General features: G+C 45.8%; 1 protein-coding gene across 1 annotated transcript in view; it reads right to left on the bottom strand.

Moving 5' to 3' along the window:
• The window catches only part of LOC147701257 (IgGFc-binding protein-like), a 388,685-nt gene that overhangs the window by 157,552 nt on the left and 212,029 nt on the right, over nucleotides 1-19,104 (bottom strand). The gene's annotated exons all lie outside the window — the stretch shown is intronic.

The following is a 19,104-nucleotide window of genomic DNA, read 5'->3' as shown; positions in this document are numbered from 1 at the left end:
TCACACCATGTTAGATATATAATATACTAGAAAGGGGAAGCAACAATGTATTGAATCATGGTTGCAGTCTTCATTGATATTGATGTAAGAAATGTAAGTATTTCACGTCTTCTGCTGATTGCGATTTAAAAATCAACTCATGGCAAAAATAAATACAATTTCCAGAATTATTTAGTCTTCATGACCATCAAACTAAAGTATAATATAATTACTTTGGTAGTATATATTTACTTAGGATAGCCACATTCCCCCTCAACATTATAGGCTAATTTTGCTTTTAATTATATATTGTAACAAATATTCTATTTATTTCATTGACCTGGGGCGTGGCCAACCAGCCAAAATGGTGGACATGAATTAACGTTGTTACTACTGCAGCCTAGGTGTGAGCGGCTGCACTTGGGGGGCATGGAACACATGTTTTTGAACACCACCTAAGTTTCCCGATATGATGACCTGCTCGGACCTGCCATGTCCCAGTCACTACAACTGTTTTTGATGCTTGAACTCATTGTCAACGTTTCTATACTATGTGCCTAGCCATCCACAGCTAACTCTTGACACCAGCTGCACGTGCCAGTCCTCTTTGTAGGGAGTGTTTGGCAGTCTGTACTTAGGAGCAGCTGGAGACCCCTTCCCTGTGCTGCAGTGCACTTAAATAATATGGATGTTCTGACACTTCGTTGCAAATAGCGAGTGTAAAGTCTTAGCACAACATACTCCTCCTATGTGCTGGGAGCCATTGCCTGTGTCTACATAGGATCCTCTTTCTAATTAGAGGACACTTAAATTGATCCAGAAGGTAGATATGTGCTGGCTTAGAGGAACCCGGACAATCTGCCCATAGTACTGGGTTTGATTTGCGCTCCTACGACAGACCAAGCTTGACACTGGGCCTCACTCACCACCACCGTCACTCCATGCTTGGATCTCCCCAGGGTCCTGGGTGGTGACTTCAATGCTGTCCTGTATGTCACTTTAGACTTATAATATCCTCCCTTTCAGGGAACCCCTGCCGTCCGCAACACAGCGACACTTGCCAATTGGCTTTGTCAATGGGACTTTGCTCATGTCTGATGGACGCAACACCCTAGGGTGAAAGAGCACTCCTTGTTTCCCCTGCCCAAACCCTCCATGTTTGCCTTGATCATCTTGTTTGCCTATCATCTTTCTAAGCACAGTACCTTACTGCGGGTTACATCAGTACTCTCAGATCACAACCTTTTAATGGCACACCTTGCCTGGGGAATGGTGCCTATCTTTGTACCCGCCTAGCAGATACAACTACTGTGGCTAGAAGATTAAGAATTTCAAGAAACACTACGCAAGGCCACTGTGCATCACTTTGAAGCAAATAGTGGCTCAGCCTCGAACAGAGCGATTGAATGGGAAGCTTACAAGGTGGTTGTACGTGGTGTTAAACTGCACACCATGATCTGGGCATGCACATCTCTGGAGTTACACTTGCAGAGGACTGAGACGTTGATGTGAGATCTCAAAAATATAATGGCCACTGCCCCTGACCTCTCTAAATAGCGTGAACGCAAAAGAGGTGAGCATGCCAACCTTTTGGAATGGCTGTGATTCCTGGACGCAGCTGCCTATGATGAAAAACCCATGTAGTCTGACAGACAAGTTTGATGGTTAACTCACCTTATCCCTCCCCATGACCTAACATCCACTATACACTCTGTCAGTTCACAAGTATTCACAAAACACAACATCAACATGACGCTAGTCTGTCACTACAAGGACTTATACATGGTGAGCACTTAGCTGAGCCCAGCAACTTTACATTAGGTCCTAGAGGGGCTAACAATTCCACGAATCCTTAAATGCCATCATATCTGTCAAATCCCCAATCACTATACAATAAATACATCAGGGGATTGGCCCACTGGAAAGCGATAAGTCCCATGGCCTAGAAGCCCTACAATAGGTGCATGCCACTTATGACTCCCTCTCACATCATGTGAATTGGTCATTGCCTCCATACTTAAACCCAACCTTGACCCCACAAACTTTGCTTCCTATCGCTCGCTATCTATACTTAATTTGGATTGTAAAATCCTCAGTAAAATACTGGTAGATGTTCTACTCCCACACCTTATGTGACTTATTCATTGTGACTAAAATGGTTTTGTCCACTATTGTAGCACAATATAATATACAGCACTTATATTACATCATGTAAGGGGCTTCGCAAACATGGCCGGAGTTGACCTGTATCTCTGTTAATCTGGCATTAGCACTGGCTCAGTTGGGATTATATGTTGGCAGCAATAAAGCAATCCTTATCCCAATACATATTCAACCTCAGGAGGAAGACAGCTGATAACGAACACTTGATAATTCTGAACACCTCCATCACATCAGCCTCCTTCCTTGAGGACTGGTAACAAGATGAAGTGAGGCCCCTCAAGAAACTATCCGCAGACTTAGCACAACGGAAGAACTGTAGGCCCATCTCTCTGCTCGCCTTTTCAGCCGAGGTTCTCAAGAAGGCCTCAACCAGCAACTCACTAACAACTTCCTGGACCCATCTCAATCTGGATTTTGCGCCAACCACAGCACCAAGACAGCCCTGATCGCAGACACAAACAACATCAGGGCCCTCCTGGACTATGGCAAAATGGAAGCTCTCATCCTCCTGGGCCTCCTGGCCTTTGACACTATCTCCCATCACATCTTGATCAATATTGTCAGATTGCATGGACTCAACATCATCGCCTATGCCAACCAGCTCATCCTCTCACTGTCAGAAGCCCTCTCCACCACTAGAGCCAACTTCCACAGATGTATGATGATTGTCACAGACAGGATGAAGGACAGCTGTCTGAACCTCAACACAGACAAGACAGATGATCTCATCTTTGGGAACAACACCTCGCCATGGTAAAATGCATGGTGGCTGGTGGAATTCGGCCAACAACCACTCGAGAGACTATGCCAGCAACCTCAGCATCATTTGGGACAGCAAGCTGTCTGTGAAGAAACAGGTAGACGCAGTCTCACCCATCTGTTTCCACACCCTACACATGCTCTGCAAGATCTTCAGGTGGTTTCCAGTCAATAGCAGAAGGACCGTCACCTAGGCCTTCTACTACAGCCGGCTGGACTACAGAAACATACTGTATGTAGGAATCACTGCATGCCTCCTGAAGAGACTACAGACAATACAAAGTGGCAAGAGACATCCTCGACTTCCCCAGAAGTACCCACATACACCACACATCAAGAGGCTACACTGGCTCCCAATCCAGAAGAGGTGTCAATTCAAGATGCTGATCCATGCATACAGAATGCTGCACAACAAAGAACCAGCATACATCAACAAACGCCTGTCCTTCCACCAACTGACCAGACACCTACGATTTGCCTGCCTCTTCCTTGCAGACACCCCCTGGATCTGCCAAACCAACAGTAGAAGATGCTCCTTCTCGCATCTAGTGGTCAAAGTAAAGAACAACCTTTCCCCACACATCAAAACCGCCCCAACATTCCAGAAATTCAGGTACGGACTCAAGACCTGGGTGTTCGAATGAACCAATCACCAAGCAGCAGCTAGCAACTCCAGTACCTTGCGAACCTCACTGTTGATTTACAGCACTCTATAAATCACTGATTGATTAATTGAAATGATACAGCCTTGGCCCACGAATACTGCAGTGGACCCAATTATTATACTCCTTCCCCTCTGCCAGGGTCAAGACAGACTAACACTTTTCTGAATCAAATATGATTGCATGTGGCACCAGAAAGTGGTGCCCACTCTCCCTCCTTTTTTTTGTTCCAGCGGTAAAATCATTACCGATCAAACTACAAATGACTGGCGAAGAAGGGGTAATGCTACTGGGGATACCATACACACCACATCCCTATACCCTGATGATATGTTTTTGTTTCTGCACTCCTTCAACACAGACTTCGAGCACCTTGTGGCTATACTAACTGCCTTCCACACCCGCTCTGGTCTCAGGGTCAACCAGACAAAACATTATTTTTCCCACTGCTCTAGGGTGTTGCTCCCCATGAACGCCCTTTTGGCCATGACCACCTCCAGTGGACCCCACACTCCTTTAAATATCTTGAGATTAAATTCTTTCATACTCCAGAGGACCAGCTTGAAGGTAATCTTGTTGCTGTGATATGCATCCTTCGGGCCCACGTAGCCTTTTAGAAAATGCTTCTGCTCACAATAATGGGGTGCATAGGCTGCTCCGAAATGGCAGATCCTCCTGCACTTGTTATATCATTTTGCAAACCTACTAGTTAGAGATGAAGTACTGTGCAGTGCATGTGCAGGGACCCAATGTGCTGGGTGTATGTGTGCTTGGGGTAAGTACAATACATGAAGGGTGAAGAATTATAGTGAGTGTGCATACTGGCAGTGCGGGTGCTTCAAAATAGGCACACCCTGGTTGAGTATAGGAAAGCTCCAGTACTTAGTAGTGTGGCAGACTTAATCTATATAATGAATGCATGTGTACTGGTGAATGTACAATGCTTAGAGGTATTTGTGCTGGACAGTAAGTGTGCTGGGAATGTACACTGAGTCTGCAATGGTAAATTTTATGGAGGCCTCTGGGATCCATTTTGGGAAGCCGAGGTGTGTCTGGTAAAGACAAGAGGAGGAGAAGAATCACCCACTGACAGATCTGTGGATTGCTGCATTCCTGTGAGCTGGATGGGACACACTGGAGAAAAGAAGAGAGAGAGACTCCCCATGCAGACTTCAATGCGTGCTCTATGATTCAGCGAGAATTCATGAGAAAGGGTTCTGGACACATCCCAGGAAGGAGATGGGGCTGATAAGGGAATCATAGAAAGTGGGGCTGGGGCCCCGAGTTTAACCTTTGATGCACATATCATTGTAGCTCACACATCCAGGTGGGTACTCTAGTCACTTCCACTAATTGTTTTGTGGACAATCAGCTTTGGAGTCATGCATGTAGTGGTAGACACCTTTCATGAAGGAAGATGGAAAGGAGAAGTGCCCACTTCAAAAGACGCAGAACCCCAACATAAAACTTCAAGGGTTCAGACTCTAAATTACATTTGGTGTCTGGAAAAGGAGTATTAGAAGGGGAGGTTGAGGCTCTGCAAGACTTCTGCCTCAGACCACGACTGAGGGCCAAGGCGTGCTGGGTGAAGGGACATTACCCAGGGAAACCATGATCCCCTGCCTTGAAGCCTGGATCGCCATCGCCTGCCTGTTTGCCAAGACCTGTGTGCCTTGTGAGGAAGAGGAGAGTGTTGGAGGGAGTGAGGTCCAGAGAGGAGCTCTGCTGAGAGGAACCCCTGAGCAAGGTGTGAGGAGAGCAGCTGTGCAACCATCAGTTCATTGCCCATGTGCACGAACAGTTCAACGGCCCCTGTATCCCAGAAGATGGCAACTGTGATCTCAGCCGTGTAAAGTATGCCATCCGGGATGCACCAGGCCCGCACTGCTGCACCCCAGTGACCCAATATGCCAGAAGGGGTCACTCCTGAAATTAATGGGGCCAAAGCATGAGACTTTTGTCTGCCATGTTTCGGCATTTGGCCCCAAATGTCTGCAACCGATAGTGAGCCATGCGGTAACTCAGGACCTACTCATACTGCAGGTCACCTACTTGATCCCATCTTTTCCAACCTTAATGAAGTTAAGGTGCTTCCGGCACTACCACTCAGTTGGTCAGACCATTATTTGATCAGATTCTCACTGCAAGTAGCCTCTCAGAAATATGACGTCCCCTTGGATCAACCAAGACAGACCAGAAATTGGAAACATTTGGATATGGAAGCTTTGAACTCCTTCCTGGATTCTCACCAGCCCTGTTCAAAACAATCTGTACAGTCAATGTCTGCAGCAGTTCAGAGTTGGCTCTGGTTGGCAATAGACGCCATGCTCCCGTTGTCCACGGTGAAATGTAAGGGCATACGATCTCCTGCCCCCTGGTTCACCGAGACACTAAAAAAGGAAAAATCTGAATGTAAAACCTTAGAACCCAGATGTAGGAAAAATTATTCCTTGGATATGAAAAAAGAGTCAAAGGTAGCCTAAATAAATATTGGTCCCTCTGTAAAAAGGCACGAGCAGACTATGTATCCACCACTATTGCGGATGCCTTAAATCGCTCCCAAACTTTATTTAAGTTGGTAAAAGAACTGGCTGGATCTAAAACGATAGCGATGCTTCAGACCTAAACAAACTACAGTGCGATACTCTAGCATCCTTTTTTATACAGAAGGTGGACAAAATTTACCAAGGAATCACGTTAGCCCATAATAGTGGTGTCTCTTCGAACACAACACTTTTGTGTCCTTCTGTTCACAATACTTCCAGTAGATTTGACATAGACAGGTTCCAGAATCCAGGAAGCATCTTGGACAATTGGCTGAGACTAAATACTGAGACTCTAATTGAACTGCTTAGTACCATCAAATCGGGGTCACCTAAAGATCCTCTACCTTGTATGATACTTAAAAAGCTTGGCCCACAATCACTTGACATCATCACATATCTACATAACACTTCTTTACAAGAAAACACGGTACCGTCTGAATGGAAACATGCCATGATTCACCCTCTATTAAAGAAGGCGGGAATGGATCCTAATCAGCCCTCCAACTTATGGCCTATTTCTCTACTACCAATCTTTTTGAAGATTCTAGAGAAACATGTGAATCAAATCTTAACTGAATTTGTTACAACCCAGGATATACTACCCCCTTTTCAATCTGGGTTCAGAGCGGGCTTCTCTACGGAAACTACGCTATTAGGAGTTACAGAGAATATCCGGGGCCTTGTGGACAAAGGAGAGACGGTGGCTCTTATATTGCTAGATTTAAGTGCGCTTTTGATTCTGTATCGCACATGGTCCTAATGAACACACTTCGCTCTCTTGGTATCTGTGGCCCAGCACTGGAGTGAATTATTTCCTTCCTAACCGGAAGGACATTCCAGGTCTTCTCCCAAACAGCAGGCTCAGACACTTATGTTTTTGAACATGGTGTACCTCAGGGCTCTATACTAAGTCCCCTTCTATTTAATTTGTATATGAGCCCTCTGGCTAAGGTAGTAGAAGAATCAGGTCTATTAATGTATTCATACGCGGATGATTCACAATTAATTTTCTCCCTCACATCTGAGAATATAGACGCTGTATTGACTCTCAAACGCGGATTAACAAAAATAGCTCGTTGGATGCAGGACAATTTCCTTCAATGAAATAGGGAAAAAAAGAAAGTTATCATTTTAGGTAAAAATAAAAACCTGTGGGGCCCTCTACATTGGCCGAATGAAATGGGTAAGCTCCCGGTTCCAGTAGCACAAGCACGCAATTTAGGAGTCATCATTGATGACTCTCTTAAAATGCACAAACAGGCTGAAAAAACTGCAACTACGTGCTTCGCCATCTTAAAATGGCTGAAAAAGATATGCTGGATGCTGCCGGAGCCAACAAGGAAAACCGTGATCATGCCTTGATTACATCAAGGATTGACTACGGGAATGTCCTATATTTAGGATCAAATAAAGCAACCATTCGTAAATTACAGACAATTCAAAACTCAGCGGCCAGATTAATATGTAGTATTCCCAGATTTACCCCCACTACTCAATATCTTCGGGATCTTCACTGGTTGAAGGTGGGACACCGAATCAAATTTAAGGCGTTATGCTTTATGCATAAAATCATCTCTGCTAAAGCCCCGAAATACTTTTTGTCGCTGGCCCTTCCTACCGTCCAACTCGCTCTTCCACACAAAGAAAATGTACTATTCCTATAATCAAGCTGTCACATATGGGAGGCAAATCTTTCTGCTATCAAGGGCCTGTATTATGGAACTCTTTGCCTCTCTCAGTACGCAATGAAGATAACTATCTTAAATTCAGCAAAATTTTAAAAACCTGGCTTTTTACCATCTAGACCCTCTCCATCCTTTGGCTCAGACATCCTAAAAATTTCGCGCCGGGAAACCCTTTGTGGGTATCTGTCGCTCGTAACAAATGCAATAAATAAAATAAACCTTGTATGCTAGAAGGGGAGGTCATTATTAATGTGGTCAACTGTTTAGATAGTGGCCCGGAGAAGAGGGTTATTGTTGCAGCTTTTCATCAAAAATGTTATACAGCAAATTGTTGTCCATAAGCGGCGTGCTCAGCTGCTGGTGAGGTGTTAGGTGTAAATACCACACACCCGTAGACATGCAGTTACACATTGAAGATTACGCCGCATTCCCAGAAGTGCTCTCAGCAACGCCCGCCATAATGCTAAAAATGCATTTGAGCATTTGCATAAACAAAGCGGCAGGCACCGAGCGGTGCCTGCCGCTTTGTTTATGCAATTGAAGGGGGGTACCACAGGTGACCCCCCGTGTGCAACCCCCACCCCTACTTCACTCTGGGGACCCACAGGGGGCCCCCAGAGTGAAGACCTCATGCCTTTCTGTGGTGCATTGCCGCCACGGAAAGCCTTCCACAATTACCCATCCTAATATGGATGGCGGTGTCTGATAGGCACCACCAGCATATTATTCCTTTTCCGCCCCGGCCGCCTTGCGGCCGGGGCGGAAAAGCGGCGGACGGTCTTTCCATCTGCCGAGGTCCGCCCCGCCATACTAATATGGCGGGGGGGAAACAAGTGTGGATGTCGGGCGGATTGCCCCCGCCAGGCTGGCAGTGGCTACCACCAGCCTGGCAGGGGCAATCCGCCTGACATCGTAATGGGCCCCTAAGTGACACTGGGTGGGAATAGGATTCAGCCATACATCACTGCCATTCACCGCCGTCGGCATAGGTTTCTCTTAACTCGGTTTAAATTAGATATTTTCAGCCCTATTAATTACTTTCTCAGTTGCCAATCAATGACTGATCAGCGATGTCCTTACCAACTGTACCTGTGACGGCCTTTCGACCTAATGCACTTTCTGTTCTTCTGTTTTTTATGCTGTACCATGCAAACACTATATCTTACTTTATTTTTATTATTTTACAAAGTTTTATATAGCGCAAACTTGACCCAAATCGGGTATTAGAGTGCTTTACATTGCACCAGTTGCATTACACGAGGACACAATCATTTTTTTGTTTGTTTTTTGTTAGGCACGGGGAGATTAAGTAGCAGATTTACAAGCCCCTTGCGTTACTTTTGTGTCACTTTTAACACAGGAAAAGGGACGCAAAGGTAGCCCAAGGGGCTTGTAAATCTGCCCCTAAGTGATTTGCCCGGAATCACAGAATATTCAGCGTCATTGCCGTGACTCGAACCCAGTTACCCATATTCGAGGTCGCCCGCCGTAGCCATTAGGCAAACTCCTCTCCTCTCCGCTCTACTTCCCGATTTTGCGTGATTATAATTTTAATCAATGCCGCTTTGCTTTGTTGTTTCTACAATTGAACTCTTTAGCGATCTGCTGAAAAATGTCTACGTTTTTATGATCAGTGATATGGCTAAGAAACATTATGAATGCACTGTAATGAGGTTTATCAACTTTATCCTGTTCTGTTTTTTACGTCAATTATGCTGAGATAATGTAATACATATTTTATTGGTATGCTTGCTTTTATAGTTTCTTTAAAAGATAATCAAATAAAGCTGACTATGACAATGAATATTTTTTTCAATATGCATATTCTATTTGCGTAACTAATTTCTACTCACAGAAGACTTGTCTCAGCAGAAAAGATCTCATGGGGCCTGTGAAAAAAGGAAACTGTGTTTCTCGCTTCACTACTCATATAGGCGTGATTTGCATTAATCTATTATTGAATTTATTCTGGAAAACACATATTTTTATTAAATGCTTCTTGCAGACCGAACATTCTCTTTGTAATGGAATGTGGGTCTAATTTTAATATGTAATCTGAAAGGCAATTTTCTTTAGGCCCTGACCTGCCTTCGATCTCTTGACAATATATCCATGTCCTTGTCACTCCCTCCTACTCAGATATACATGTATTTCATATTTGTCATATCCTCTTGTATATCAAAGTGCCTTCATTGATCACTTTTTCATTTAATTGCGATAAACAAACTCGACTACATCAAATAACAACCAGCCCGATATGGCAATGACTATGTAAGTTAGGTCCAGTCAGATTGTTTTAATTAAAATGTACTTCATATGGATATCATGAAAACATTTGCCATAAAACCCTGATGGACCAAGGATGTACGCGCTAATCTAACGTTAACGTCAATTTCAACATCCCGAACAAAATCTAATTGAAGGGGGGGAGGGGCGACTGAAAATCTAAAAGGCTTAATTAGAGACCTTTCCAAAATGTTTCCTGACTAATCCTGAAAGTAATATTATAGCCTTAGAGCCCGACCTACCCGGCTCTACCGTCCATTAATGACCCGCTCCAGTGTTAAAGGCCCAAGCAGAAGGCGACGGCCTTTAACAAGGGAGCGGGCATTTCATGGCCGGTAGAGCCCGCTAGGAGGGCTCTAAGGCAATTCGCACAATGCGCCACTAGAGTGCAGAATGTTCTAATTGCTAGAAACAAAGTCCCCTTGGAGCCCGAGGGGGGTTTAAATTCCCTGGTGCTCTGATTGGCCTTTGTTCACAGCAGCAGCTGTGAACTGAAACAACATTGGAATGTTGCTCTGCCGGCTTCTACCAGCCAGTAGAAACCCATAGCACTCTATTGTACTCAATGGAGTGATCCACATTCTAACGTTCTAATTTATATTTCATCATTGCGACTCAGGGATTCTATGCGCAAAGGCTATACCAAGCTTTCTGAGCTTTCTGATTTGCTTCTCCGTTCTCTTCTTCATGTGTCTTTAACCTAGCCACAAGTAAGCCCTAAACGTTCTTAGAAGGACACCGGTGCCCAAAGGAGTAGGAGGCAGTCTGCCCTGCACCAGATGCAGTTTATTTACCAGGCCGTCTGCTCATTCTTACATTTTATTTTGGTAGTGCAACTTTAGGGAGCTGGAGAAAATCTCAGGTCCGTACAGTCGATTACTCCTTGAAAATAAGTCCTCCTGGAGTATGAACCAATTAATAAATTAACCCACCCACTCTGCAGGTCATACCATTGACCTTATTTTCTCTAATTGTCAGACCAAGGTTTCAGACATTCTAATGAATGACTGGTCTGGCCATGCCACCATTCATCTTGCATGGGAGGTAGATCAGGATTAAGCATGGGCGAATTTTGCGGATCTCGCGTTCGCGAATTTTGCGGATTTGCGGATTCGCAATCCGCAAAATCCGCGAATTCCCGCGAATTTGCGGATTTTTTTTTTTGTGTTCGCCCGTGTTTCTGCCAGTTCGCGAGGGTTTTTACAATTTCGCAATTTGCGAACTTACCTGTCGGGTCGCAAGTTTTGCGAACTTGTTGTTTCTACGTGTCCAGCCTGTTTGGGACACTCTTCTTCATCACTGCCACTCTCTGTCACCACTGCCACTCTCTGACTACTCATGCCACCCTCTGGCCCACCCATGCCACCCTCTGTTTCATCACCACACCCTCTGGTTGTCCAGTGTACATTATTTTCGGCAAAGCAAAGCACACCTTCCCTGCCTCAAGTGACCTGAATTAATTTGGGGCTGATTAATGTGTCACAGAATATTTTTTTAGCTGGCACCTGCTTCCTTAGTGCGCCCTGATTAGTGATCTTTTGCACTTGCTAAGTGCTTTCATTGTTGCAAAATTAGTTACAACACCTGCCCTGCCCCAACTGACAATAATGAATTAGGGGCTGATTAATGGATTTTAACTTCCAGCCTGGCTCCTGCTTGTCTCCCTTAGCTGTAATTCAGGACCTTTGTGGCATATGTGTAACTATTCTGAGGTTCAGAGCAGGGTCACATAATAGTTTCAACTGGCAACTGAACTCTGGAGGGGCCCCTCAGGAAGCACTACAGGAAATGGCTACTAATGATGAGCCTGAACGTTTGAACCTGGTAGTTACTTTCAGTTTTGCTAAGAGCGTATTTCTGCAATTTTGCACTTATTCGCGGGGCGCGAACTCACGCGAACAGTGCGAGCAGTGCGAGCAAAATCCGCTGCTCGCGGATTTGCGGATTTTGCGGGAGATTCGCGAATCTCGCGGATTGCGAATTTCCCGAAAATCCGCAAAATCCGCGAGCGGAACGGATTTTCCGCCCATGCTTAATCAGGATGCGATAGGCAGAAGAATTACTACCCTTTTTAGGTCGAGCAGACCTACCCTCAATGCGTGAGCATTGAAGGTGTCTGCTTCAGACCTATTGTGGCCCGTATTTAGGAATGTGGACAGCTACCAGACGCGCGCTTTGACGAGGTCAGATTTCACCTCGGGAGCGAGCGTCTGATAGCTGCGCATGCGCAAAGCCCTTGCTCACACACAGACACAGGCAGCCCCCACCCCTCTGCATGCACGCACGCACACGCACACACACACACAGGCGTGCGCATGCACACGCAGGCATACGGCACACATACAGGCACACATACAGGCACACTATCCCCTACCTCGCATTCTCTCTCAATCACACACAGTCACGCATGCGCACACACATTCCCTCGCGAACACACGCGCGCACACACTCCCCCCCCTCCCCCACCCCCCCACCCTCTCACCAGGCATACACACAGGCATGCACGCACTTCACATCAGCCCTGGGCCCCACTCACCGACTGCGCTCTTCCGGCGGGGCTCCTCGCGGCGCGTCTCCTCATCTAAATCGGGGCTCCCTCAGGTCAGAGGAGCCCCGCAACAGGCGCCACACTCCTCCTTCTCCCCGGCCCCCTCCTGGGGACCCGGGCTACCCCGGACGGCAGGGCGCTCCATGCGCCGGCAGCTCACGGACCTCGGGAGGCGGGACTTCCGGTCGGCCGCGAGCGGATTGGCCAGCCGGCCAAGAGTTTCCGGGTCGCCGCGGGCAGCGCGGCGGCGCCCTATAATATTTTTGTTTTGTTGCTGGCTTGTTTGTTATGTGGTCATTAGGCAGAAGATTGCAGATTCTAGCCTTTCCTGTTTGCCTCCACTATGTTTTAAGATACTCGTGTGAATGGTTTTATATATTTGCTCATTGACACGAGTAGGGCATATCACCTGTCAAAATTGGAATTTGGTGAAATTTTGAATATGTTACTCATTCACCGCTGTCTTACTGCAACCATTTGCATTGGCGCTCAAGAAGAGGCAAATAGGGCGGCCAGCAGACAGGGGGAGCAAGTATTACACATAACTGGGGAGCTGGTATTTCATCTTCGTACACCATTTCTGTGTCTTGTGAAGTATTCATATTTGTTGATTAACAGTTACCCGTAAAGCTTTAGAAATGCAGGATATTTTTTGCATTCTCACTTTTTTTTTTACTTTCCTGCACAAACAGTTTATAATAAATTGCTTATGTAGGCATTATAGTAGTAAGCTATTGTCTGCAATACCGAAAATATTTTGCACGCATTAGTCAAAATGGTAAAAGTGAAAACTGTTCAAGGCAAATATTTTTTTTTAATGTTTGGCAAATATCCTCATGACACTAATCCTTACTCATCCTGTACCTAAAATTTGCATAGTTTGGAATGTCATCTGGTAACACGGAGGGATTCTGTTTTGTTTTAAATTATATTACAAACTATTGAAGGGATTCTTGAAGTCCCACATGAATTAAATGGGGATTATTTTCTTCTTCTGTGGCATAACAAGAAAGGTGCCCCCCACCCTCCCCGTGCCTCAAGACTCCTTGTCTCAGAGATATCCAGAGGCTTTGTGCTGCCCCATCACTCCAAGTGACACAGGACCTGCAGGGAGCGGTCTGCATTATTCCCACTGGTGCACTTTGGGTTTGTAATAAATGTGAGTGTGAAGGGCACACTCACGCTTGCAGCACATCAGCTTTGCTGCTATAGTTGCCACAGTCATGTGTTGTCAATTCAGACTCAAGGGAGAACGAGCATTTATGATCCTTTCCCTGTGTGATTGAAGTAAATGGAAAAGATAAAATGGTTGGTTTATGCAGCCACCCCCTCACCCTCACACCCCCTCACCCTCACACGCCCTCACACACCCTAACCCTCACACACCCTCACCCTCACCCACCCTCACACACCCTCACCTTCACACACCCTCACCCTCACACCCCCTCACCCTCACAACCCCTCACTCACCTTATCACCCTCACTCACCCTCACACACCCTAACCCCCTCAACCTCACCCCCTCACCCTCACACACATCCGCACACACACTCTCACCCTCACACACATCCTCACACACCCTCTCACCCTCACACACCCGCACCCACCTCACCCTCACACACCCTCACCCTCACACACCCGCGTCCTCACTCACCCTCACCCCCGTCACCCCTGTCACCCCCCTCACCCTCCCTCACCCTCTCACCCTCACAACCTCACACCCTCACCACCCCATACCCTCACACACCCTCACACCCACACACCCTCACCCTCACACATCCTCACCCTCACACACCCTCACCCTCACACACCCTCACTCACCCTCACCCCCCTCACCCTCACACACCCTCACCCCCTCACCCTCACACACCCTCACCCCCTCTCACCCTCACACCCCCCTCACCCTCACACTCCCTCACCCTCACACAACCTCACCCTCACACACCCTCACCCCTCCCCCACCCTCACACACCCTCACCCTCACACACCCTCACACCCCCTCACTCACCCTCACACCCCCTCACCCTCACACCACCTCACCCTCACACACCCTCACCCCCTCTCACCCTCACACCCCCTCACTCAACCTCACACCCCCTCACCCTCTCACCCCCTCACCCTCACACCCCCTAACACACACCCTCACCCCCTCTCACCTTCACACCCCCTCACTCCCCCTCACCCTCACACCCCCTCACCCTCACCCTCACACCCCCTCACCCTCACAAAATCACTATGTGCTACCACAACATCACTGAACGCCACAGCATCACTCGTTTGCCATCACAACATCACTCAGCGCCACCACATCATCAATCTCTGCGACCATTCAACAACACCTGGTTCAAATATGCTCTCTCAATGTTTGAAGCTTTATTACAAATGTAACAAAAACATGTTAATATTTCACTTCTGTTCTTGGAATTTCGTCACAATAAAATACACTGAACATAATCTTCACAAAAGTTATTTACAAAACTTTAAGCTATTGCCATTATAAATTACAATAACTTTTATTTAATTATTAACTATTAAAAAAAATTAAAAGCCATTGTTATTTGTAATATCAATACATGTAAGTCACGTAAATACAACACATATTGCATTACAAATGCTATAGGTGTCACATTTGCGAAAGATATAACTATTGGCATTGTAAAAGACAAAGCTATTAATTTAGTTATTTTCAAAAACAAAATATAAATAAAAAAATTGTCATTTACAATACCAATAGCTCAAACTTTCCTAATGCGAGACCTATTGCATTGCAAATGCTTGTTTCTATAGAAATTGGTCTAAAATACTGAATGAAACAATAATGGCCACTCTTGGCGCCAGTATCCCGAGGATGACCGGGAATATTGAGGCTGATTCTCGGGTGGAAAACACTGGCACTGGCATTAGTAGTCCCGCATTGGCCTGGTTTCTATCTGACTGTAGCCAAGCGGTCAGGATGGTGATCTACTCCTCTGAACCCAAGCCTCTAGAGTTTGGCATTCCACAGGGCTCTGCATTGAGACCAACACTGTTTAATGTCGATATGACACCGTTTGCTGCGCTGATCGAAGCCTGATTGGGCTGGTGGTATCATATGCTGATGATACAAAGATTGTCCTCACGATAGAGAGAAATGATCCCAACTCCTTAACACCATCGATGCTCATGATGAGCTGAGCTCTTCATGATGCACGGGGCACCGGTGCTCATGACAAGCTCAGCTCGTCATGAGCCGTGGAACACTCGCATGCGGGGATAATTCCCCTGCTGTGCTGAGTGTCCACGGGAACGGGTGTGCTCATGACGAGCTAAGCTCGTCATGAGCATGGGGGTGCTGGGCGCGCCCCCCGCATCCCAGTACAGCAGGGGAATTACCCCCGCACGGTAGGGGTAAAATAACCTCAAAGCATGCCTCTCAGCAGTATTTCAGTGGATGCGTCTGAGCAATCTGCAGTGCAACCCTAGCAAAACGAAGATCCCTATATTTGGCTCACCTCCGCCTTCGTGTGAAGGCCACTGTTGGCTCAGTCATGTCCCACCTCTGCCAGCCCCTACTTCTTTACTTCGGAACATTGGGGTAAAATGTATTAACAGGACTTCTTTGTGCACACAGGTCAATAGTGTTATGGGCATGTGTTATGTATCTTAAAAGCACTGAAGAAATTATTGTATCTAATACTCTTGCAGTTGTCATTTCTCGACTAGATTATGTAAATTCCCTTTATTGGCTTACCGGCAGAAATAACTGAGAAGGCTGCAGCTAGTGCAGGATGTTGCAGCTCTTATCTATATATGGTGCCTAAAAGAAGTCAAGTTCAGCATCATCTTAAAGAGCGGCCCTGGCTTCCTATCAAGGAGAGAGTTTGGTTTAAAGGGCTCATGCTGACATACAGAGCCTTTCACCAAATAGGGACACAGTACTTGACAAATAGGATTATGTTGGATCATACAGCTTGATCTCTGAGCCCCTCTGATGCTCTGCTGACGTTGTTGAACTAAGAGGAAAAAAATGGGGTGATTCCTCCTTTTCTTTCCTTTCTACCACTGCCTGGAACACACTTCCTTTTCAGTTTTGGGCGATGTAGGACGAATGCACCTTCAGACGCCTTCTTAAGACCTAGCTGTATGAAAGTGCCTTTACGTAATTTGTTTTAGTACGGCTAGTAGTGTCGGCGCACTTTTTGAATAGTCTGTGCTCTATAAATTAGTTGGCTGATTGATTGATTAAACCTGGCTCATGTATTCTCTTTCTCCTAGGGAAGGAGTTGTGGACGAGTGACTGTTATGGACAATGTGAGAAAGAAGATATTTAAATCCTTCCTTGCGCCCATCGGCCAACGGCCGTCCTGAGCACTACCTCCGTAGTGCTGCACACGTCCGTTGTCCGATGCCGCCCCGCCCACTTAATGGAATGCCCCGCACCACAGCAGAATTGCCGCCGCGGTTAAGGCGTTAAGTGTGGAGAAAGAAAGTTTGGGTGGAAATCAAGAGGACAGAGTGAACTAAGACAACCTATGGACAGTGGCATAACACAAAATGATGGGGCCCCCTACAGAATGTGATGTGGGCCCTGGCATCTCCCATATCATACAAATATCCATTGGTCTTGGGCTCCTGAATGATTGGGCCCCCACCCACACTGCAGGGGCCTGCTCGGGAAAGCGGAGTGACTTTCCTGAGAGTTTAACTATTTCTTATTCCATGCCAGCGCACACATTCTGCAAGGCATGTAATGTCATGGCTTAGAGGGTGAGGAGGCCCATCCAAAAACAAGACACCCTGGGGGACCCCACACCACAGGGGATGCGGGGGCCTCCATTATGTCCCTGTCTATGAATAAGAGATAGAAAGATGGAGGAGAAAGTGAGGCGAGAATAAAGGAGACATAGAGAAGAGAGTAAAGGGAGGCAATAAAAGGAGGCTGAGAACAGTAACAGAGAGAGATAAAGTAAACAAGCATTTACAATGCAATGGTCTCGGCAATATTATAGGTAGAGCTATTGGAATTGCTCATTTTTTAAATCTTTTTTGTATCCCTAAATAAATGGCATTGTCATTTGTATTGGCATTAGCTTTGTATTTTGCATATGTGATACCTATTGCATTAGCAGAGAGAGAGTGAGATAGAGAGAGCGAGTGAGGTATTGAAATAGAGAGAGAGTGAGGTAGTGAGAGAGAGTGAGGTAGATAGAGAGTGAGGTAGTAAAGAGTGAGGTAGAGGGATGTTGTGAGGTAGTGAGATATAAGCATAGAGTGATGTTGTGATGTAGTGAGATAGAGAAAGAGAAAGAGGTAGTGAAAGAGAGTGAAAGTGAGTTAGTGAGATAGAAAGAGTGAGGTAGTGAGATAGAGGGTGATTGAGGTAGTGAGATAGAGAAAGAGAGTGACGTTGTGAGGTTGTGAGCTAGAGAGTGAGGTAGTGAGAGAGTGAGGTAGTGAGAGAGTGAGGTAGTGAGAGAGTGAGGTAGTGATGTTTTGAGAGAGAGAAGTTGTGAGATAGTGAGATAGAGTGGAATAGTGAGGTAGAGAGTTATGTAGTAAGAGATAGGTAGATAGAGAGTGAGAGACAGAGAAAGTGAGGTAGTGAAAGAGTGAGGTAGAGGGATGTTCTGAGGTTGTGAGATAGAAACAGTGAGTGAGTTTGTGAGGTAGTGAGATAGAGAGAGAGTGAGGTAGTGAGAGAGAGTGAGGTAGATAGAGTGAGGTAGTGAGAGAGAGAGTGAGGTAGTGAAAGAGTGAGTTAGTGATGGAGTGATTTTTGGTGGTAGGGAGATAGAAACAATGAGTGATGTTGTGACGTAGTGAGATAGAGAAGGATTGAGGTAGTGTAAGAGAGTGAAAGTGACTTAGTGAGATAGAAAGAGAGAGTTAGTGAGATAGAGAGTGACGTAGTGAGTTGGAGAGAGAGAGTGAACTTGTGAGATAGAGTGAGTCAGCAAGAGAGTGTTGTAGTTATTTTTTGAGTGATGACTTGTGTTATAGTTAGGTAGTGAGAGTGATATTGAAATAGAGTGATGTTATGGAGAGAGTTAGTGAGAGAGAGAGTGAGATAGTTTTATAGATATAATTTGAGTAGTGATGTAGTTATTTTTGTTTTGTGGGAGAGTGAAGTAGATTTAGAGTGAGGTAGTGAGAGATAGAGAGAGTAAGGTAGTTAAAGAACGAGGTAGTGAGGGTGAGAGTTGTTGTGCTGTATTGAGATAGAAACAGAGCGATGTTGTGAAGTAGTGAGCTAGAGAGAGAGTGAGGTAGTGTATGAGAGAGTGAAAGTGAGTTCGTGTATTTGAGAGAGAGAGAGTGCGGTAGTGAGATAGAGAGAGTGAAGTAGTGAGTTAGAGAGAGTGAAGTTGTGGGGTAGTGAGAGTGATGTAGTGAACTTTAGAGAGTGTGTCGTGATATAGTGAGTTTCAAGAAAAATACTACTTTTTCAAGAAATGAGTACTCAGGTGCCAGAGACTCCTTAAAGGATTAAAGGATTTC

This window comes from Lissotriton vulgaris, chromosome 7, assembly GCF_964263255.1.
Source record: "Lissotriton vulgaris chromosome 7, aLisVul1.2, whole genome shotgun sequence".
NCBI lineage: Eukaryota > Metazoa > Chordata > Amphibia > Caudata > Salamandridae > Lissotriton > Lissotriton vulgaris.
This window is presented reverse-complemented; position numbering and strand designations above follow the sequence as displayed.